Source organism: Hydra vulgaris, chromosome 14, assembly GCF_038396675.1.
Source record: "Hydra vulgaris chromosome 14, alternate assembly HydraT2T_AEP".
NCBI lineage: Eukaryota > Metazoa > Cnidaria > Hydrozoa > Anthoathecata > Hydridae > Hydra > Hydra vulgaris.
The window spans coordinates 36,088,743-36,115,917 of NC_088933.1; positions in this window are offsets into that span (position 1 = coordinate 36,088,743).

Here is a 27,175-nt window from a genome sequence, read left to right on the forward strand (position 1 = left end):
GACGCTTTTTCGGTTTTGCAATGGCATTATATCATCAAAACAGTTATCCTCCATGTTACAAAAATCTCCATATTACAACAACCTACATATTATCTTTTACTTTAGAAGTAAAATGGTTGGGAGACCTGCTATTGTTAAACAAACATTTCCTTCACTTGTGCATTTTTGACGTTCGAAAGCTGTTGCATCTTGCTAATGGTGTCGAGCGGCTATAGCAAGTGTTTTGTCAAACATCCAAAGCTGGAAGACATTGTCTATATATATATATATATATATATATATATATATATATATATATATATATATACATATATATATATACATATATATATATACATATATATATATATATATATATATATATATATATATATATATATATATATATATATATATATATATATATATATATATATATATATATATATATATACATATATATATATATACATATATAGATATATATATATATATATATATATATATATATATATATATATATATATATATAGATATATATATAGATATAGATATATATATGTATGTATATATATATATATATATGAGTAAATGTTCCAGGTAACAAAAGAAAAACTATTCAAACTAAGATGAGTAAAATATATTTATTATTTAAATTTTGACAAATATTTTAAAAAATAAAATCTTATGCTGTGTATGAGATATACAAAACTATAAAAAACTCTTTATTGAACTGCCTATAAAAAGTTTAAAAAGGAAGTAATTAAGGTTTATATAAAGAACTATAATTAACAAAAATATAGCATAACTTGATACTTGTTGGTGCGAAAAGTTTTAAAAGTAATGTGAAAATAATTATTTCATACATACATACATATATATATATTTTTTTGTGTATCTATATGCATATATATATATATATATATATATATATATATATATATATATATATATATATATATATATATATACATATATGTATATACAGTATCAGACAAAACGAGTGCAACCAAATAATGCTAATTTAGTTTCTTTATATAAAAGTGCTGCATTTTTTCAATTTAGATAAATAACTATGTAACTGTTTAGAGACAAAGTTCTTCAAGTTTTATTCATCACAAAGTTGATTATTTGTACACGAAAATTAATAAATTAATCAAAAGTATTAAAAAAAAATTAATTTCCCTCTGGACAAAACAAGTGCAACTCGACAAAATGTTGACCAAGCTGTACTTCGCTATCATTATTTCGCAGCGAATCCCTTGTTGTCAATCACAGCCTTGCATCTTCGAGGCATAGATTCGATCAGATGATCAATGAAACTTTGTGGAATCGCTGCCCAGGTCTTTTGGATTTGTTCAAACAGTTGATCCCTATTACGAACACCTTCACGATTAGTTCTGCGGTTGACGATCTCCCACAGGTTCTCGATAGGGTTGAGATCTGGAGATTGAAGCGGCCAATCCATCATCGATAGATGGTTGTCTTGAAACCACTGCTTGACTAATTTTGCAGTGTGTTTCGGATCGTTGTGTTGCTGAAAGACCCATTTTATTGGCATATTCCATTCAGCATGAGGTAACATAACATCTTTCAGGATTTTTTTATACATGAATCGGTCCATTATTCCATCGTTTCGATGTATTGGACCTAGACCGTTAGCAGAAAAACACCCCCAGACCATTACATTGTCTCCACCATACTTTACGGTCTTATGGCAGTAACGTAAATCGAGGCCTTTTCCGGCCGGTCGACGTACACGGCAAATGCCATCGCTCCCAATGATGTTAAACTTCGATTCATCACTGAACAGGACAGTTCGCCATTTCTGCACACTCCAGTCAATATGAGATGTAGCAAACAGGAGTCTTTTCTTCTGGTTTTTATAGTAAAATCAGCGGTTTCTCTGCAGGGCTTCGAGAAAACAATCCGGCTTCAACAGCACGTCGTCTGATTGTTCGATACAGGCAGCTCTAATTGTATTTGTATCTCGACTGATGTTATCCAGGGATGCTTCTTGACGGATCTGACGATCATAGATTCCTCTCTAAAAGTGGTGAAACGCGGTCTTCCGTCTTTTTTTTCTGCTGCCAACTTCCCCGTAGAACAATATTTGAAACATAGTCTTGATACGGTCCATTTTTTCACGCGATATTTATCGCAAATACTTTTTTGTGACATTCCACTTACGTATTCGCCAATAATTTTCTTTCTTAGTTCTAATCCAAGATTGTCGGGAGCCATTTTTGCACTTGAAGTCATAAAAATAATGAAAATAAATAATTACGCTTCTCAATGTATATTTTTGTGTATTCATATATATATATATATATATATATATATATATATATATATATATATATATATATATATATATATATATATATTTATATATATATATATACATATAAATATTTATATATATTCATCTATATGTATATATATACATATATATATATATATATATATAGTTATATATATATTTATATATATATATAAATATTTATATATATTCATCTATATGTATATATATATATATATATATATATATATATATATATATATACATATAGATGAATATATATAAATATTTATATATATATATAAATATATATATAACTATATATATATATCTATATATATATATATATACATATATATATATATATATATATATATATATATATATATATATATATATATATATATATATATGTATATATATATATATATATATATATATATATATATATATATATATATATATATATATATATATATATATATATATATGTATATATATATATATATATATATAAATATACAATACTTCTTTTGATTAATGGAAAAATTTCATTATCAGGCAGATCAAGTTATGACATTTTTTTTGAGTGATGCACCCTTGTATATACACTGCATGCCAAAAGTTTCAAGACACTTGGATTTTGTTTAATTTGTTAATTAAAACTCTTATAATTATTTCAAAAAAATTTAATGTCATATTTATTTTATAAAAGATACGTATAGTTACTAATTAAGAGAAAAAAAAGACAAAAAATGATAAAAATCATATATATAGAAAAAAAGATACTAGCAATACTATTATTATTACACTGTTTTTTCGTCAAAAAATACCCTTCGAGTTTTTATCATTTTTATTGCGATCAGTGGCATCCTATTTATTAATAAACTTAGTTTCTCCGCGCAGCGGCCTTGCTTGGCAAGGTTCGTGTTTCGGAGTTAAAGAGTTGAGAGAGGGTTGCACCACGAATAACAACTAAAAAATAAAAAAACACAAAAAAATGAGTAGCCTCCTCGACTGTAGTGGCCCCCCTCGGGCCTTGGGGAGGTGAATAATCTAAAAAAAAAAAAAAAAAATTTATTATTTCGGGTGTAATTGATAGCCAGGATTCTTCTAATATCTTCCATAGGTGCTCTTTGGATGATGGGCATTTTTGTCTGACCTTTTCAAAAACATGACCTGGCCGGCCAGGTCATGTTTTTGAGGACACCATTATCCTTTTGTTCCTTTATATAGTTCCTACATAATTTTGAGGTGTGAATATATCTCTACGGCCAGAAAGTCCTGCTTGTCTAAGATGTCGTTTCTTAGTGGTTAATGAAATAGATTTTGAACGACTCCTAATAAAGTCTGAAGTTATTTCCGGGGCCATAAGTCTTTGATTTCTTTTACTCTTAATATTATACTATTATCTTCTGCTTTTGTTGGCTTCCGTGGTCTATCAGATTTTGTTTTGTTTTCAAAAAGATCTGTTTCTTTCCGTCGTTTGATGGTATCTTGAACAGTACTTCTGGCAACTTTTAATTTTTTGCAAATTTTACAAACTGAATAACTTTCTTTATGTAATGTAATTATTTTAGAACATTTTGCAACCGTTAAAGAAGTTTTTTTACCCATATTTTTAATTAAATAGTCGAATTATAAAATTTAAACTTTTTTTCAAGATTTTTTTATGCAACCGTCATTAATACCTAATAAAAACTAAACAAAACTAAATATTTTTAATCATTTTAGTCGGCTATCATTATATTATAAATATTTACTTCATGTTTCAACAAATAAATAACTTTAACAAGATCAAACTCTTAAGAGTAATATAACACTATATACCAAGTTAAATTAACAATTAAAAAAAAAAACTTACATAAACACCTAAAATTAATAAGTTTAAGTATTATAAATTAATATTATTGATTAATTTAGTGATACAGGAAAGATTTAAGCTTTTTATATAAAAGTATCAAGTGTCCGGAAATTTTTGGCCCGCAGTGCATATGTACACGCAAAAAAATCTTTCCTTATTTTTAAGGAAAAAATTAAGGAAAGAATCCAATTTAAATGACACTTGGAAAGATTCCCTTCAAATAAGGAAATTGGTTTTTAAGGAAATTTCTTACCTCAAAAGCTTTCCTTATTTTTTTAGGAAAAATGATCGAAATATTCCCTTATATTTAACACTAGAAAAACTTCCCTTGAAATATCAGAAAAAGATTTTCTGATGAATCTTTGTTGATGAAACACAGTGTTAAATGGAAAAAATTTTTGTTAAGTGATTTTCTACTAATTCATTTTATATAGATAGTTATATAGAAATATATCATTAGACTTAATTTTTTTTAATAAATTGTAATCACTTACGGAATACTTCCATTTGCGAAATAGAACTCGTGAAGCTAAATTAAGTATAATAGTCATTAATGATAAAAAGGAAATGCATCAAAAAGGGCGCTTCGCGATCAGCAGTTTAAAATTTCAAAATAAATTTTAATTTATTCGGGATTTCTTAAAAACCAATTTTTAGTTTTACAGCTTGTCTTAAAACAGAATCAATTTGGAATATCCAGAAAACCAAATAGTGTCGGTTTCCTTTATTTTTATATCGATTACCTCGATATTTAAACTTGAATTTCCTGAAAGCCGAATTATTTTGGTTTTCTAAAAAACTAAAATAAACTGGTTTTCTAGATATTCAGCCAAAACCTTCTGAATTAGTATTCAAGATTTATTATTTTTAGAAACTTTTTACTTGAATATTTAGTTCGTTAAAAACGTTTAGGTTAAGTAGAGCATCAGTCAGAGCACTCCATCTCCAAATCCTTCTTTTGGAACTTTAAATTTATTTTTAAGAGGCCTTTATGTTGGGCTCAGTACTTTACCAGCCTGATATACATAGCAATAACTCGGTAAATACTTTTCGAATAAATTCCAAATTTTTTTTATCATGAAATTTATTGTATCATTTAATGTTTTTAACTAGTTTGAACAGATTTGAGAGGACGGTAAGAAATTAATCAATTTTTCTTTTTTAAATAGGTGTTATCATGGCCTAAATCTTGCTTTCAGCGACATTTTTTGATGATGCTATCTGTATTTGCTTAAATTTTCTGCAATCTTTCGTTGATTTTATGCTTTTTAAGGCCGTTTTCCACAAGACAAAATAAATTGCGCGAAACGAACTTTTTCATCGTGACAAAACGCCGTTTGGATTTCCACATTACTTTTGCCACACTTTTTTCGCGCTACTTTATCAATAACAAATAATGGCAGCTATAAGTTTGCGCTGGATGCTTTTAAAAAAAAATTACTATACTTAAAATTTTTATTGCATAAAAGAAACAAATTGCATAAACAGTATAAGAAGCGATTTGGATAAGAAAATTTTGTTTATGTCGTAAGCAAAAAGGAGAATATAATCTTCTTGTTAAAGATTTAAAATTGTTTGTTCACGAACTATTTTTTCGTTATTTTCGCATGTCACCAACAATATTAGAAGAACTATTGCCTTGGGTGCGTCGTTGATTAAGAAAAAATTACACATATGAGAGATTCTATATCTGCTCAAAAAAGATTTTGTGCTACATAATGTTTTTTGCTAACTGGTGACGCACAGACAACAATAGCTATCAACTACCGCATGGGTCTTTTAGTTGTCGGAAGAATAATGAGTGAAACATGTAGAGCCACGTTCACTCTACATGTTCTACTGTAAGCTCCTGCGTGCCATGACCCATCGTTTTATAACTACGAAAAGACACGTTGTATTATTCATTTGGCTGTGTGCAAAGCAAAATATCAATTTTCACTATTAGATATAGGAAACTGTGGAAGACAAAGTGACATTAGTGCATATGTAAATAGTCAACTTGGTTATGCTATTAAAAATTATCTGCTTGGCATTTCTCAAGCACGTTAAGTAAATGGTACTAAAACAATATTTCCCTACTTGTTTGTTGGAGATAATGTATTTGGTTTAAAGCTTTACATGACCTTATCCATCTTCTAATCTTTCGTACAAACAACGAATATTTAACTACAAATTGTTGCGTGTCAGGAGAATAGTTCAGAATGCATTTGGTATAGCTACATCCAGATTTCAGATTTTCAGAATTTTCCTATTGTTGCTTCAACAAAAAAAGTCGTGCTTATAACAAAAGCTGTTGCCGCATTTCACAATTGTTTAATATCAACAAGGAAGGCGAGTCTTAATTATGATTACTGTCCAAATACTTATATTGATCGGATAATCAAAATGAATTAATACCTGGTGAATAGATAGGAGAAATTAGTGATGTGCAAGTAGTACAAGATATTTCAAGTTTTTTTCTTGTAATAATCATTCTTAAAAGCACGAAAAGTTAGAAACAATTTCAAAAATATTTTAATACTAATGGGGCAGTTGATTGGCAATGGTCATTAATAAACAATACCTTTTGTCAAAAAGACCAAAACTTTTAAATTTAATACCAATATTTTTCTTTACAACAAAAAAAAATATATTTTTAATTTACATTTTTCATCAAGTTTAAGCTCATACAAAAATTGGGATATTTTAATTTATGCTTTTCTTTTTTTTTATAGGCGGGAAATTTTTCAACATTGGTACTAAACTTTGGCAGATAATGTGTCTTCACATTGACTATCAGTCATAATTTTTTTAGCTCGCTATCAAAGTTTGAAAGTTCTTGAATTATTTTTTTATGCGCCTCATTGATAATTTCGCTCTTTTTGGTTTTTACACCAATTTTGTTAAAAAGATATTAAACCGATAGTTTTTGATATTTAAAACACTATGTCTGATATACCAGTTTACCTTTTTTAGGGGTTACAGGAATTTTTTGTCTCCTACTTATATTTTCATGTTAAATAAAAAAGGAAATAACATGCACCAGCACCTTTTTTAAAATGTATAGTTTCATGTTAAATACAAAAGGAAATAAAATTAGTATTTTATTATAAATAAAAGTAAAATAAATACTCCAGAAGTTCCATTCCCTTCAATTGCAGAATAAATGTTCTTGTGCTTAAATAGGTTTTAAACAAAATGTGGCCATGAAAATAACCGTTTTTAAAACTTGTTTATCAATTACAGCTGCTTGGTCTAATGATACTTCCTTGATTTCTTTTTTTAACACATTATAAGCGGGTAGCGAAATAGACTAAACAGGTGTGCGTAGCGGGCTAAAATTCGCATAAAACTACGCGTTTGAAATCTAATATGCGGTTCATAAATGAGATGAACTGATGTATACAAAAACATATTTTAATAAAAATTAATAAAACTGCAACAATTTTTTTTAATAATATAATATATTGTTTAAAAATATTTACAATTTATATAAAGTAATTAATTTCTGAAAATTGTTTTTAAAACTAATTAACTTATTTAAAACTAATATTTTTGTACTGTGTGGTACTTAAAAAAACATTCTCCTTTATGAAGAGGCACTTTGCAAAACTCGCACATAAAGCGTGTTAAACTTTTTTTTTTATGTGTAGGACAGACCCGGCATTGTTTTTAAGGGTGCTTTTTTAGGCCACCAATTGTAACTATTTTCACAATTTTATGTTTTTTCCCATCCAATAGTCTGTGTGGTAAAACACTTCTTGTGGATGTAGATGCAGACGTACTTGGTACTGGATCATCCGAATTATCAATAGCTTTACCACTTATCCAATCTTTGACAACATCGAGTAGAACGTTTTTATAACTTTTTTTGAGTTGTTATTTAAAGTTTTGAATACTCTGAATGCATTAAATAGAGCGCCATTTAGCATGAACATGACTTTCCTCTTTGTCCATTTTTTTGTGCGCCTTACGATTGAGTAATATGACAAGTATTGGTCAGCGCGGTCGACACCTTTCATATAGTTATTGTAATTGACAGAACATACCGGCTTCCAAATTTTCTGCTTGGTATTCCAGTCAACATTTGCGCTTTCGACAATACTTGCGGATTGAATTGTTGTTATCATTCTTACGGGTCTTTTTGATTGCCAGCTATGCAATAGAATGTCTTTTCGGCGACGGAACATGGATTCGCCTTTTTTTGAATTTGCATTTTTTAGGCATTCAGGAAGGCCTTTATTCTTGCGTATCGTACCGCAGCTTCGAAATTTGTGTTGCAACAAGACATCGCTTGTTTCGAATCTAATATAGTAATTGTCCATGTAGACATGGTGCCACAAGTTTTCGTACGGCTGCAAAAGTTGCAGAACTGTCTCTTGAAGACGACTGCCATCACCAGCATATCTTTTGAAATTGCAAATATATCCACTCTATGCTTCACAGACCGAGCAGCCTATATTTGTGGATTTTAGATGCGTTGTACACTTTGAATGATAATCGGCCTTGCCACGGTATAATACTTTCGTCTAATGATAATTCTCGTTGCGGTTTATAAACATTCTCAAATTTGGGTCATTTTGATTGTTTGAATTGTTGGAAAAGAATTTGTTGCCAAGAATACCATATTTGGCGAAAACGATCACGACTCATTACTTCCGCAAAAATTGGGGTTGCAATTGCTCTTTCAGTTGACCAATATTCATCCCTGGTATCTTTGCGAACTTTGCCCATAAGAAGAAGTAATCCCAACATTTTTTTTAATTCTACCGATGAAACGTCTTTCCATTTTATACTTTTTGCTCTGTCCTTAAACCTGTCAATATTTTGTTGACGGTAACGATTAGTTTCTTCGGCCATGTAATCGAATAAATCATCTCCTATAAAAAGTTGAACAACTTTAGCTACACTTTTTGAATCACTTGGTATCACAACAACACCACTTTGTCCTAAAAATTGCTTTATATTTGGAGGATTGTCATATTTTGACCACTCCACTTCTTCATTCTCACTTTCTTCAGAATCGTTTGGCGGTATGGGTAAAGTCCTACGCTTCTAGGATGAAAAAAGTCTTCATCACATTCACACTCGCTTTCAACTTCTGCAATATCGGCATCACTTGCAATTTGCGATAAATTGTCTGCGTAAACTTCACTGTCACTGCCACTATCAGAATCCATTTTTTGTGACAAAAATTTTTGTAATAAAAAAATATTTAAAAAAAGATGTTCGATCGTCAAAAGCTCAATAAAAACTGTCTGAAATATTTTTAAAATATCCGTTTAACATTCCTTAATTAATGAATGTTAATATAAAAGGGAAAACGATTAGAGATTGTTTAGTCTATGCATATAAATTATGAGCAATCGGAATGTAAACAATAACATAACAAAATTGAAAATTTTTTCGTTATCTTTATTATATAAACAAATGTTAAAGAAATTACGTTGAAGAGTCTAAACAAAAAAGTACGAGCTAGTCTTATCAGTTTCATATGTAAACCAATCGAGTAAAATTACTTTGTGCCGCTTTTAAAGTAAATTCATTCAAACGGGTAAAAATACCCGACCCGCTAATAGACAACAGTCCGCAAAGCAGGTATTTTTACCCGCCCCGCTTGTAACGTGTTAATACGAACCATTACTCTTTGATTTCCTAAAATTATTTAAGTAACAAACATTAAAATTTTAAAAAGTTTCATTATTGTAATAAATAGTATAGTTTAAGATATAAACTTTTTATTATAGAAAATATCTTTTTCTATAATAAAATTATAGATATATTAAATTCTAACTCGAATAATTATACATTCAAGAAAAAAAACTGTATTCACTGTAATAAATAGATATAATGGAAATATAATTAAAATTTTCATTCTAAACATGCCTCAGCAATCCTTATGTGGAGCAACATTTAATATATACAAAAATCCTTTAAGAATTGCACTCTGCATCCCAAAGTAGACGGAGGACCTTAGACACATTTTTGAGGAAAACAAAAACATGGCAAAATTGAGGTAATTTGAGGTCAATTGACGCTATTTTTCCTCAAACGTAAAAGTTTGGGGTTCTTATGTATCGGCTTTTCTGACAAGTATTTTTTTTTTTTTTTTTTTTGCAAGTATGAAAAAAACATACTGTGTTGATTACGTGAAAACACCTCAGAAATATCAGATTGGCTACCACCAGAACCTAAAATGTATTATTAATAAAATTAAACAGTAACATTAAATATCTGAATTTAAAGGTACACATAGCTTTTTCCAATATTTACCTAAAGAACAGTTGTCAGCTGAATTTTCTTGCAGTATAGCTTTTATACCTCTTGCATTTTGTTCTTCTTGCAGTATAGATACATTTCAGATGTCATAAATAAATAATTAGCTGTCTCTCTTGTATTTTCGGCAAAAGAAGTTAAACGTGCATGACCTACACGAGCAGTTTTATTGGCTTTGTTCCTGGCATCAATGGCACTCTCAGACAAAGAGCATATTGGATACTTAAAATATTTAATAAAAGAAACACTATGTACTACCATTCTATGCACAGCCTGTGACATTGGAATGGATTTTAAAAACTGATCGTTAGAAATGAGACCAAACAGACGTTCAGATTTCTGCTTGAAAGTTTTTACATCTGGTCTTGTGGTTGTACTGTTCATATTAATGAGCAGGTCCCTAAATAGTTTGATCATATTGTTATTCAAATTTAAAATTCTTCCCGTCACAGATGGATTATTAAAGAATTTATGTGCAACATTGCCAGTATTGGATGTACCACTTCCCTTCCTGACAAATGATACCCTTATTTTTAGTTGTATTTTGAACAAGTGCTGGAATTTTTCTTTGTTTTCGATAAATTCTTTGCTTTTTTTTTCTTGATTTTTTCTTGTTTTACTGCTGGAAGTTTTCAAGCAGTATTGAAGACCAACTCCATGCTGCATATCCACAAATGAAGACTTCAAATTCCAAGTTTCAATATATTCTTGTCTCTAATTTTATCTTTATTCCAAATAGTTTCCAAATTAAACTCCTTCGGACTTGCTTGACATACATGACAGCACTGAGATGCTAATTTTTTTTTTTTAAGCATTTTTGATACCACAGCATTAGGCGTTTCGCCATTATTCATTGTGGTATAAATAGTTGACAAACTTGAATTTATAACAAAATTATTGTCATGAAGTGTAAACTTAATATTCTCTAAAGACACAATTTCATTTTGTAAATGTACAAACTTCTCTTGAACAAAACTGGCAGTTTTTTTGGAAAGACAAAACATAAGTTGACGGGTTGCATCTAAACTATTTGGATTCCAATTTTTCCATTTTATCTTTTTTCCACTTCAAATCTCCAACAGTACAAACACTATACTACACACAGTGGAATCATCCACACTTTTCGTCATAGTTGATGCATTCTGAAACTCAGATTGGTCACTTAGACCATCACCTCCCGCTTTGCAAATAACATATATGTTATCACGTTTCTCCTGTGCTAAAACTTTAATAGAATCATCTTCATCCTCCGAAGGATACTCAAACACTCTAGAAACTGAGTGTTTGATTATATTGAAGAGACTACATTTTACTTCAGTTTCTATATATTCCAGCTTCTCTGGATATGTCAATTTTTTGTATTCATTTAACTTGGTCAAACATGGAGGAACAAGATGAGGATTTTGTGTAACATTTTTCTTAAATTCAGGCAATGTTCTATCTGTTAGTCTCAAACTGCAAAAAGTATACAATGATAAATTCGGACCATATAAAGTAGACCTGGGTGCAGCAGAGGGATTAGATGCAAACCTTTTTACAACTGTTGAAATTCTTCCAGATTATTTCCCTGAAGATTATCAGTTCTTTTACGTTTCATCCTACTCGTGAGTTCTGAAAAAGACTTTCTTGATTTTGGTGCACAAGCTACAGTAAATATACCATTTTCAGGTATTCCCAATTTTATACTATTTCTCCTAAAACATGTAAAAAAATGTGTGCATAAATATATATATATATATATATATATATATATATATATATATATATATATATATATATATAGTATATATATATATATATATATATATATATATATATATATATATATTTATATATATATATATATATATATATATATATATATATATATATATATATATATATATATATATATATATATATATATATATATACAAAAAATTTTGAAACTAATATAACATCCAGCATTATTTAGTGCAATAAACTTAGACTGCAAAAATTTGGCACAGACTTTATAATTTTTTCTCAAGAATATATGCCTTAGGGAAAAAATGCATGTGTTAAAAGTTGACAATAAGTGAATGTAGCTAATTTGCTAATTTATAATAACTTTCGCAAAGTAAAACTGTATGTTATTGAACTACGGAATTTGCATATACTTCACAGAATTTAGTCGGTTTTTGAATTAAACTCACAGTAGTAAAAATAATTTTAAAGCATGAGGTCACATAGGTCGCTTGAGTATTTTCGAATGGCAGTAAAGTCAATTTGCAGTAGCTATATTTTATTCAAAACAAAAAGAAGCGACCTCTGTGACCACATGCTCAAAACAATCAATGTTTAAGAAATCAAAAAATAAGGATTTTTTTTTTTTTCAAGTTTTACATTCAAATAAATATATGATTATTTTAACTTCGCTTAAAAATAATATAGAAATTTAACACTTATCATATATACTTTGAAAGGATTTTAACAAAAATGCGAGTTTTTTAAAACCTTGAAAAAATTTAAAAGTTTAAATACGAAAAATCACTAAAAAATATGTAGAAAATCTTATTTCCGCTACGCGATGCATAATGCGCTGTATCGAATAATTTCCAGCAATTTTTTATCTGCACAAGCTTATCGACAAAAAATTCGCTTCGCGCGAGTATTTCGTATTGTGGAAAACAGCCTTAAAAATATTCATTATAAATTGCTCAGTAAATTGCAATAACGCGCTTCTGTGACATTGTCTTTGTTTGGCATTTTGATGAGGCGCAATTGTTTTTATGTCTCTTGAGTATATCCTTAAATATAATTCTTCGTTGTTTTTCTGCAGCAAGGTTTGCTTTTGCAAAAAAATAGCTTTTAGTTCACATGCTCATTATCTGATTAAAATACCTAAATGGTTATTCTCTCTGGACCAGAAGAATCACATGAATCCATAGGTGGGTGTTTAATGTCTGATGTGAGACTTTTAATTACACGAAGTAGTTTTGCAATAAACAATATTAACATAATAATAAACATCGTCTAAAAAATATTTCAGATTTCGTTTTTTTTTCAAAAATTATTATATTTCACTGATTTCATTGCCTATTTCAACTTCCTTTTATTAAGTTTATTTATACATTATCACCTGTGTCTGACATAACGAGACACTTGTAAGCAATTTTTTGTTTATTTGTAGGCTTTTATAAGTTTTTTCATTTTTTTCGAAAATTAATTTAACTATCATTCAACAGTAATAAAATGATTTGATTAACACATATACTTAGACAAGTATGTGTACGTATATTTTTGCACTATTCCGGTTGTACAATATAAAAGGCTTTTAAAGATATTAATGAACATTAAGGTTTATTTTTATTTTTAGTATTCAGTCATATTAACTCATAAGAGGGGCTTAAACTTTATATGGTCATAACTACTGAACACAAAAAGTTTATTTCATGAATTTTAGTGATTAATTTAAATTAAATTAATAACAGTGAAAAACATATTTTTTTAAATTTAATATTCAGTTTTTAAAACAGTATGATTATACAAATATAATAAATAAAATAGCTCTAAATTTAACAACTACATTTTGTCGCACCCTTCTCCATTGTTCTTTTTTTTACTTTTTGTATTCTTTTGCCCAAAAGAGACGCTTTCATAGCATTTTTAAGTAATGGCTTTTCAGAAGGTTTTCTGGCAAACCTTTTGATCAGCTATCAACCTCCTCCGCACTGTACTTGAGCAGACAAGAATGTCATACATCGCTAAATTATTTATTAGATGGTCACTTGTCTTCTTTGGATTTTTGATACTCTCGAGCATCAGATATCGGTCATCTCTCACTGGAGTCATTTATTTTCGACCACATTTTCTTTGTGTTAATTGTGAAAAGCTGCCTGTTGCAAAGTAATGCTTCTTGACCCAGCTGACTATCAATTGGTTAACTGAACATAATGTAGCTATTTCCCGTTGAGATTTATCAGATAATACTGAGGTAAAGTTAATATTTTAGATTTTTATTTTGGTGTAGTGTTCGCCTTCGTTTATTTACTTTTTTTTAATTGTCGTATCCTTCTAATCACAGTTAAAATAGTGAAAATGTAGAATAAAATAACAAATAATAAAAAAATAAAAAAATGTTTGATGCAATTAATTTGTACAATACTGTAATAACAATCATTTTTGTTTTAATGCAGTTTTTTAGTATTCGATTTTTTTTTTGCAAAAACAGTTTTTCGCATACCTGGTTCACTTTGATTTGATATTTGCTTGTTTTGATTGATTTGATATTTGCTGTTTGTATGTTTTACTATATCAATCAATGCTGTTAAAAAAGAAGGTAGATTAATATCTATTTTTTTAAGATCAGCTTTAATAGCTAACTCTAAATTTTCAAGATTTCGAGTTAGTGACGACCAAGAAAGATCTAAGTGAGTGCTGCTTAGGAATTTCGACATTTATACCTCTCTCTGATCTTGTCCTTTATAATTGACTAACAAGCTTTTATTAAGTATGGATCTTGCAATATTTTCAATAATGCAAATAAATAAATAAAATTCGTCATTGACATGAAACAATTCTTCTCTATCTACCCTATCAAGCCACGATCTTATATTATTCAATTATGTGTTGAGTTCTGAAATGCTAGTCGAAAATTGCCAAGAATTTACTACTAAGTAGCCGCGTGAATCTGATAGTGAGCTATTTCTTTTTTATTTTTTCAGCAAGAAAATAACAATAAAACCAAAAACATACATTATTATTTTTTCTACTCTTGAATATAATTTTAACTGCAACACCTTTCCTTCAATTGGAAAGAGCTCATTGTTTCTCCATAGCAAACATTTTTCATAAATTTTGTTTAATATAAACACTCTGAACATGTCAATTTGATTTTGATTGAGTTCAATTAGTAAAAATTTAAAAATACTACTCTATTCAGTCATTAAGTTAATGTCCTTTTATGAAGCGTTTGGCATACAGTATTGCGACAGTCTAAAGTACTGGTTGGTACGTTCAAAATAGCCAGAAGATCAACAAAAATAATTTTCATAAAATTTTCAAATGCCTTTTCCATATCATTTTTATGAAAAAGTAGCTTAGATGCAATTATTACAGAATAATTGCCAGGAGTTACAGCATTTTGTACTGGCATGTTAAAAAGTTCATCTACGCTTCATTTATTGAATCACGAAAATATTTGAGTATCATCGCTGAGAATTTCTAAATTATTTAAATTAACATTCAAATAAATTATACTAAAGACTAGTATAATTAATTTTTCAAATAAATTTTAATATATATATATATATATCTATATATATATATATATATCTATATATATATATATATATATATATATATATATATATATATATATATATATATATATATATATATATATATATATATATATATATATATATATATATATATATATATACATATATATATATATATATATATATATATATATATATATATATATATATATATATATATATATATATATATATATATATATATATATATATATATCCAAGGTGCGGCAGCGATTATATATATATGTATATGTATATATTTATGTATATATATATATGTATATATATATACATAAATATATATATATATATATATATATATATATATATATATATATATATATATATACATGTATATATATATATATATATAAATATATATATATATAAATATATATATATATATATATATATATATATCCAAGGTGCGGCAGCGATTCGCGAACTAATTTTCGGCTAGGTTTTGTGATGTAAATAAAATACTTCCGCAATTTGTTTTCGTTGATTAATGTTCGATGACCGTCTTAGATTTTAATAAAATAGTAAATAAAACAAATTTTAGTTAAAAGTTTTACAATGGAAGGCAAAAGAACCGAAGTTTTAACTTTGATTCACGAGGGTTTGTCTGCACGTGAAGTGATTCGTGTTTTTGGAGTATCTAAAACTACATTCTACAAAGTGGTTAAACGTGGCAGTCCTGAAAGAACCAAAATGCCTTCTCCAGTGAATAAAAAAGTTGATAAAAATTTCACAAAAAAGTTTAAAAAGCATGCTGAAAAGAATCCTACTGTAATCATCAAAAAACAGCAAAATTTTTCAATGTTGATGAAAGGACAGTCAGAAGAACTCTAACAACACTTGTAAAAGTCAGTGTGGCCCGACCAATTTCTGGCTAATTTCTGGTTCAAACACTTTTGCCCACCATCCAGCCCTGAACTGAATTCCCTTGACTATAGTGTGTGGAGCCTAGTTGAGAGTAAGGGTTGCAAAAAAGCCCATTCAAGTGTCAAGTCATTGAAGTCATCAATTAGCCGTGCTTAGAACTCAATGTCAAGGAACTAAATAATAAGCAACTGCCAGTCCTTCCGTCCTAGGCTTAAGGCAGTGATCAAAAAAAAAAAAGAGACTTAATTGAATGTTAAGGTAGAAAAAGTAATTATCTTCAACTTTTCTACTACTAATATTCCATGAATATAGTTTTTTAGTGCTTTAAAAATTTATTTTGAAAAATATTCTATAAAGGTCGCGAATCGCTGCCACATCGTTTATATATATATGTATATATATATATATATATATATATATATATATATATATATATATATATATATATATATATATATATATATATATATATATATATATATATATATATATATATATATATATATATTACATAAAATTTATTAAATATTAGACAAACAATATTTAAAAATCTACACAATACATATTGTATTTTATATTAATAAAGTCTTAATAAGATATGTTTAATAAAATAAGTATAAAAGAAAAATTCTTTAGAAATAAAAAATTACTTTTATCGCTTGCTTTTTCATTACTAAATAATTCTTTTAATTGTTTTTCTCCGTAATTTAAGATGTGATTATCATAATAGGTTTTTCAGTAGCCAAATATATTTTGATAGCATAGTCTCTTTTAAGTATTTTTTATATTTAATAGATTGTTTGTGGTTGGCATAACGTTTTTTCCAATTACTCTCAGTTAAGACAATATACTGTTTATCAGGGTTGTTTTGCGAGGAAACAATGCATTTGTAAGAAAAAATTTTTAATAAGCAATTGCAATTTATAGGGCAGTCAACTTTTTACTTGCAGTTACAATTTTCAGTATTTTTTTCTTTGAGAAATTCATTTATATTAATTAATTCAAAATTATGGTCTTTTATAATTCTTTCAATATTTTTTGTACAACTAAAGCACTTACCTTAATAGTGTTTCTGTTAAAAATTTTGTGCAATTTGTTAAAGGGAGGAAAATGTCAACTAAATTTAAAAACGCTTTTCCAATATTTGTTGAAACATTTTTGCTGCACGGAGGGTTAAATCAAATTATATTTCTATTTCTATTTCGCTTTTTTGTAATTTTTGTTTCAAATTTTAGCTCGAAATTTTTAAATCCGCATTTTTTAAGAGCATCTTCAAACGCGCATTTGAAAGAGTTAAAAATGTTTTCATTGGAAGAGTTTTGATTTAGTCTGTTGTTAATTAAAATAGGAATTTGTTTTACGGTTTGAGGGCGATGATTTGAACTTATATTAAATAATAATATAAGTTCAAAATAATATTTTAAACTTATATTATTACATTAAACAATTTTATTTCTATAGCCATAAATATTTTGATAGCATAGTCTCAAAAAAGAGACTATGCAATCGAAATATATTTGGCTACTGAAAGAAAAAAATATTAGTTTTTAATTAAACTGGTCTATTCTAAGAACTGCGCCTGCCAATAATAACATTTCCAAAAAATGTTTTCTATGTTTACAAGAAAAATTTAAAATTATTACATATTTAGATCAAGAAAATTTACTGAATAAAAAAACTGAATTATTTTTATAATACAGACATGAATATATTTCTTTTCAAAAACTATAAAATCAAATGACTAGTCTAAAAATTATCTTAATTCTAAAGAACTCTTTTCATGGTTGTTTAATTATCTAATGTAGTTGAGGAAACTTCCTGTATTGCAAAATACTACAGTTATTATATATTTAATTATAACAATTCCCAACATCCTGTAAAATAATATTTTCTATAAATTGACTTTTTGACGATTAGACTTTTTTCCCGATGAACCTACTAATGAAGAAAATTGATGTTGAAGAAAAAAGTTAGATAAGTGTTTTTACTAATTTATTATTGCTCTGTTTTTTTAAGAACATTGAGCACTCTATTTATAAAATACATTGAGATAATTTATATATAAATAAATATATATATATGTAAATATAAATTAGTAAAAACACTTATCTATAGATAAGTGTTTTTACTAATTTACTAATTTATTATTGCTCTGTTCTTTTAAAACATTGAGCACTCTATTTGCAGAGTACACTAACATAATTTATATATATATATATATATATATATATATATATATATATATATATATATATATATATTACATATATATATATATCTATATGTATATATTTATGTATATATATATATATATATATATATATATATATATATATATATATATATATATATATATATATATATATATATATATATATATATATATATATATATACATATATATATATATATATATATATGTATATATTTATGTATATATATATATATATATATATATATATATATATATATATATATATATATATATATATATATATATATATATATACCCAGCCGGCACGGGGACGTACAAAAAACGTACAATGAACGTTCAGACGGAACGTCTTAGACGCGTTCAAAACACATCAATGTATAGACGCTCAAGGACGTCTTATTCGGACGTTTAAAAGACGTCCTATAGAGACCTTGTAAGACGTTTCTTTTAAATTCAGTTTTCTGGAATTAAGCGCGCGATCTATAGTAGTTCTAATTAAATTCCATATGCGTACGAAATTTCGTACGCATATGGAATTTAATCACAACTACTATAGTTTACTATATGGGCGTGAGTCACTATAGTAGTTCTACTATACACTATATATAGTTTATAGTGGGTCACTATAGTAGTTCTACTATACACTAGAGTGTATAGTAGACCTACTATAGTGACCCACGGCCCTTTATATATCTGTTTATCTAATTATCTGGAATTTAATCAGAACTACTATATATAGTAGTTCTGATTATATATAATTGTATATAATCAGAACTACTATATAAAGTAGTTCTGATTATATACAATTGTATATAAGGTCTGATTAAATTCCAGATAATTATAAAAGCAGATAATTAAAGGGTCTTTGGTCAGGATGTTAAAGTTGAAAACATAATAGAAACGGGAACAGTTTCGCCTAAATAAACCAATAGAATACACAATTAAAAGTATACACTATCTACAAAATATTTCAGATAACAGATTTTAAAAACTGTCTTCAAAACTGTCACATTCGCTGCTTCCTTTCTCACGACTACCGCCGCCTTTTCTGTCCGGCGCTCTTTTTAGGACATTACCAATGCACTTTTCTATTTCATTTCAAGCATACTTGGGCATGGCCTCTGTGAAAAGAAAAAAAATAACATAAGAAAGTTTAGAATAATAGTTCATGTTAGCTTTCACACACTTAATCAAATATTAACAACAACAACAAAAACTTTTTATGATTTATTTATGATATATTTATTATATAAAGTATTCAACACTGAAACTAATAAATCAAATAAGTCTAATAAAACTAAAAACCCAAGGTAAATTTTAAAAAAGAAAACAAGAAAAAGATTTATATCTTTATACCAACAATAATCTTTATCAAATTTATCTTGCGAAATGGCATTTTCTCCCCTGTTCCATCCAAATTAAAATTCGACATTAACTTGTTTGTCATTAGTCTAGGTAGTAAATTGAATAATCAATATATAACAAAAATTTTACTATACATTCATAGCGGATAGGCTGGAGAAATGTTATCCCTTTACTTCAGCATTTTTAAATTTTATATCATGAAAACTATCATGGGCTATTAAATATTGGAATAAAAGAAGTGTCAGCTATGAACTCAAGGTCATAAAACATAATTATGTTTTTCATTTCATATATTTTAAGCAGAAAAAAATTTTACAGACAAACAATATAATTAAGAAAATAAACAATGCAAAATTTTTCCAGATATATCCTTTAAAAGAATTGCTTTAACATTTGCATAGCACGTGACACTACCCATTTTAGAAAGTTGGGTTCTCTAAAAAAATAATTATTCAGTTATTCAATGTTAAGGATGAATGATAGTGTACCTTCCTTATAAACATAACTTATAAAGTTTAAAATTCCTTATTAGATTCTAAAAATCACCGAAAGTTCTATAACAGGGAAATCTGGAAATTGCCTTTATTTAATTTAAACTAAAACCTACCAAACTATTATATTGACAATTTTCATTCAATCCATTATCAAACTCATGAAAATTTTCCAAATCAGACATTTGATATATAAAATATGTTGAATCGAGTAATTTGTCTTGGTTGCCTTCTTTCTTAGTTTCTTCTAAAATCTTTTCTAATTTGTGAAGAACCTTATACTGAAATTCTGTAAAATTAAAAAAAAAGTCGATAATTAACAGAACAAAAGAAAATTTCATTTCATATCAAACGTTGTGGTTTCATATCATAGCTTCACATAATCTTTATTCATTATTATTTATTATTAAATTATGAAATATTATAATAAATAAGTAAAATATAGGAACTTTTAACATAAATAAGAATAACATTTTAACATTAATAAATATAAGTACTTTTAAAAACTTTTTAAAAGTATGCATAAGGAAGCATAAGTACTTTTAAAAATAAAATATTACATACTTGTGTCAGTTAATGGAAACTTGTTTAATGCTATATTTGAAGTTTTTTTACTTTCTTGTTGAGCTCTTTGTGATACATATGTATTTGCACTAAATGTAGAATTAGACTGTGATAATAAGGATGTCTTTAAAATTCTTCGAGGTATTTTTGATTGTAGTGGATGCTGAAGAATTTGGTGTAAGATTTTATGAGATATGGTCTTTTCTTGTTGGGTAGAAGATAAAAAGAATGAGAATTGTGATGCAGTTGGCGATATAGTAGACAAAGAATCAATCAAAGCGAAGGGAGTTTTAAACGGTTGTTGGTATTACGATTGTATGATTGGAGAAACATATTTCCTTTTAACAGCAATTGGGTCTAAAATACATAAACAGTAAAATGTTATGTACAATAAAATGCAATATGTTTATACTAAACAAAGTACTTACGCTTTTGTTTTTTTGGATTATGTAACTCTTCATTTTCTTTGTCAGATGTGAAATCAAAGAAATCACATAAACTTTTGTCATCTATGAACGAGTGTAAAATAAGTTCATTTAATAAGTACATGAAAGCCAAAAAATGATAATAAAAAAAGTAATACCTGATTAAATCTTAACTTTTATAATTGGATATTTAATCCAGTCGTCCTTTGGCGGCCATTGCTGCAAGCAAGCTCTAACAACATTAATGCCTGTCGGCCAACAAACATTATTTTCTACAATCCAGAGGGTAGGGATGGTCATTTCCTCTTCCCTTATTAACTCCTTCCATACCACTCTTGACCATGACATAATTTTAACTTTTAAACTTTTAGCAATAAATAAACAAAGATATATGCAATACAAAATAAATATAATATGCATTATTGTGCAACTGTATTGAACTCGATTGCAAACTTTAATAATATACAATTAAACAGCATAATGGCAGATCAGTTTTAAATTAATGCCCAAATTATTAAGTATTAAAGTAATGATAAGGATTGAATAAGGTTAAATAATGTTAAAATTAATTAAATATAACAATAAAATACCATATAAATACAATACCAACTTATTTACATTTGGACAATGTTTTTATACCTTCAAATTACTATACAACTTGTATTATTAAAAAATAGTCTTATGTTAACAGTTATGCAAAATGAGAATAAATAAGAAGTATGAATAAAGAATTATATAATAATTATATTTTCTATTGTATTTCATATATATATATATATATATATATATATATATATATATATATATATATATATATATATGTAAATTATGTTAGTGTATTTTACAAATAGAGTGCTCAATGTTCTTAAAGAACAGAGCAATAATTAATTAATTAGTAAAAAACACTTATCTAACTTTTATCTTCTACTCGGAGTTTCACCATTGCTGGATCATCAGGAAGAGTTGCTCTTCCTGATGATGGAGCAACTCTTCCTGATGATCCAGCAATGGTGAAACTCCGAGTAGAAGATAAAAGTTAGATAAGTGTTTTTTACTAATTAATTAATTATATATATATATATATATATATATATATATATATATATATATATATATATATATATATATATATATATATATATATATATATATATATATATATATATATATATATATGAAATACAATAGAAAATATAATTATTATATAATTCTTTATTCATACTTCTTATTTATTCTCATTTTGCATAATTGTTAACATAAGACTATTTTTTAATAATACAAGTTGTATAGTAATTTGAAGGTATAAAAACATTGTCCAAATGTAAATAAGTTTGTATTGTAATTATATGGTATTTTATTGTTATATTTAATTCATGTATGTATATATACATTGTTGAAATTATTGGTGAAATGTATATATATATATATATATACATTTCAACAATAATTATATAACTGATATTGCAGACATTAGTCAGCGATATGACGTCACGCTGATTTAGGTATAGGCGAGGGCTTCAGTACATACATCGACTGATTTAGGGAGAACTCGCAAGGGAGTTGATAACACATCGAGGGGTTTGGGTTGGGGCAAGGTCAATTTATTTTCATTTTTCTTCCTTTTCCCTCTTCTTTTTCTACTAAATGTTACTAAAAGAAAGGTAAGCAATTTTATCACGTTTTGCTTACCTATACATGCAGATGTAGATATATATATATATATATATATATATATATATATATATATATATATATATATATATATATATATATATATATATATATATATATATATATATATATATATATATTATATATGTACATATATATAATAAAGAAATATGCTAATATAAGTAAATAAGAAACAAAAAACCTATAAAATTTACAACTAGAGATAAATATATTCAACATAAATGAACTTTTCAGTTGCCACTTCGTGCAAAACAGGAAATATGGCGAGCCCCCTGCGTTTTTGAAGACAAACACACTTTTTTTTCAAGTCACTTTTGGAAATGAGTTCTTTTTCAACTTTTCCGTAATTTTCTTCCACTAACAGTGCTATATTAAACCTTAATGATGGAACTGGTTTGACTTATAAATTAAAAAGATACCTTCGATTGATAACATCACAATGAAATGTTTCATCATTTTCATTTTCTGTCACAAAAGCAACTGAATTGTCAGTAAGAAGGAAGCATCTGTCTTTTTTATTTTTCGATATTTTTGTAAATAAAGACTTATGTGGAACATGTTTAAAAAAATTTTGAAATTCTACTTGTCTTTTACACACTTGTACAATAGGATTACTTGAGTTGTTAACTGACTGCTTTAGTCTTTGAAGAAAATTTTCAAACGGAAAGCAAGAAATACTGTTAAGTGAGCAGCAATAATTAATACAATCATCAGCTAAATGAAGTAGCTTATGTGCATTATATACAGTAAAAGTTTCTCCGTAAATATACTTACATGAATAAACAAAATGTGCCATCTTACTGCGAGCGTAAACTAAGTGATTGTTGCGAAACTGGTCATTAGATGTCAACATAATACTAACAGAAGTGCTTAACAGAAGCAAATGCTCAAATATCTGTTCAGATACAACACCCTTTAATACAACAGGACCTAAATATATCAAAAACTGCCGAAACTCTGTAGCTTTCCAACGATCTAGAAATTGAAGACTTCTTGGTTGACGAGCAAATTCACTCGGCATACTTCCATTTAAACAAGTTAATCTTCTGGTAGATTCAGCTATTTGGGATGCAGATATTTTTCCAACAGGCCCTTTCAATAAATATTTTAAGATACGTTTTGTAACCCCCAAACAAACCAAATGCATATAATCTAAAACAAAAGAAATAATACAGGGAATGCCAATATTCACAAGTGGAGAAACAGCTTTTAGATGATCAAGATAGCCATAGTTTTGGAAAGTCAGCTCGTCCCTTTTATTGAAATCAATTTTATCATTGAAAACAACTCTTCCGTTATGCGAGCCATGCACACAACACCTTTCACAAGAGTTGTACCCAGTGTGGCTTACAACACTCTTTAAATAGGCTCTAGCTGGAGCATCACAAATAAAAGCTTTAATTGTTAAACTAATATGAACTCCGTCGAAATTAATTCCACCTTCTTTAATTTCCATCCATTCCTTCACAAAATCTGATAGGAAATTTATCAAAGGGTCAGGTTTGCAATTTCCACAAAAAATTTCAATAATAAAAACGTCTGAACCCTCAAACATACCAAGAATAGGCCATAGCTGAACAGTAGATGACCGAAAAAGAGGAAGGCCATAAATATTTACAAGTAAATTGATCAAAAAATCATTTTTAACAGCTAAATATGTTAATATTCTTGTAACTTCACTCTTAATTCCAAAGTATACATATTCGCCACCACATTTATTTTGAGTTACTATTTTTCTTGGAGAGTTTAATAGTGTTCGGGTATCTTTCGGAAGATTTAATCCTGTTTCTCTAAGAATATATAATAACTGGTTCACGACTCCATTTATTTTCAGTTGCAGACGCACCTAACCTCAGATTTAAACGTGTTAGTGAATTATGTTTTTCATATTCCTCTGATAACACTTTATCTGAATCGTCTGCATCTTCAATAAAGTTTTCTGAATCTGAAATTGAATCCATATCAGTTTGAAATTCTGAAGCTATATGAACATTTGTATTCGATAAAACTTGGAAGTACTCTGTAGCACATATTTCTCTTTGAACTGTCTCTTCCTCTGTTATTTCCATCACCTTTTTATTTATCTGATACCACCTACTTGATCTTGAATTCATTTTATAAAATGGTTTGTGATTCTAAATGTTTAAAATATGGTTATATACTTTGTTATATATATATATATATATATATATATATATATATATATATATATATATATATATATATATATATATATATATATATATATATATATATGTATCTATATATATATATATATATATATATATATATATATATATATATATATATATATATATATATATATATATATATATATATATAGTTCTATAGTTTGTTGGCTTTAGGAAGAGCGGAAGGAAAAAAGTGATTCTTACGCCAACACATACGTCACTTTTAATTACTTTTGACTTTCGTCCAACATTTCCGTGTTGGACGAAAGTAAAAACCATTAATTTAATTACAAATTAATCGTTTTTTAAAAAAACCACAAAAACGCAAATTTAATTGACTAGAATGTTTTTAAAAACATTCTGAATGTTTTTATAACATTTTGAATGTTTTTAACAATATAAACAATGTTTTTATTTTTATTTTTTTTAATAAAATGTTTTTATTTTTATTTTTTTTACTGTAAATCATGCGCGGAGTGTTGCTACATCGACTATCTTATAGCCTGACTCGCAAGGGAGTGCTGCTACATCGACTGACAAATAGCCTGACTCGCAAGGGAGTGCTGCTACATCGACTGACAAATAGCCTGACTCGCAAGGGAGTGCTGCTACATCGACTGACAAATAGCCTGACCCGCAAGGGAGTGCTGCTACATCGACTGAGGGTTTGGTTGGGGCAGGCAGTCTATCATTATTAAAAAAAAAAAATTCCGGTCTTGCATTTTAATTTTTACTTTTTGTCAACAAAATATCGAAAAAACTTTCGGACAACATCTAAGGGTTCTATATATATATATATATATATATATATATATATATATATATATATATATATATATATATATATATATATATATATATATATATATATATATATATATATATATATATATATATATATATATATATATATATACATAATTTGCAATTGAAAACATTTTTCTAAAAGTATTTAAGTTGATTTTTCTAAAATTGAGTTTTCTTGGGTTTAAATTAAGTCAGGGAAAACAGGTAGAAAATCAGGGAAAAAGTGAATATAAAAGATTTTAGTTCAAAATGAGTATAATACTCAGAAAAATGTCTGGTCATATACTACTATATATAAAATACTATATAGTAACTATATATATCCTACTATTTAGTATATATTAGATATTCATTTTAATCATATCATATATTTAATATAGCTATAATAAATAAATAAATACGTATATATATAAAGTCTTGGCCATAAGTTTGGAACCGATTAGGTTTTTTGATATAATTACACTTTTTATACCCAAAATATCAACAAAAACTTTTGAAATCATTTTTATTTTAAATATTATATACAAGTAAATATCTGTCATGTAAAAAATGGTATCAGTATTTTGAATAATGTCCTTTGGCACCCAGTACTGCTGCTATTCTCGCTGGCATTGAATCGGACAATATCGCGCAGTATTCTGGGGTTATGGCAGTTGTCCATACACGCTTGATGGCATCAATCAGAGACTTCTCTGACGTTGGATTTGTGGCAGCAACCTTCTGCTTAATCATTGTCCACATGTTTTCTATTGGGTTTAGGTCAGGACTTGAGCCAGGCCATGGACCCAAGACTTCGATATGTTTCTGTCTTAGCCAGTTGGTTACAACTGCTGCTCTGTGGCAGGGTGCACCATCAT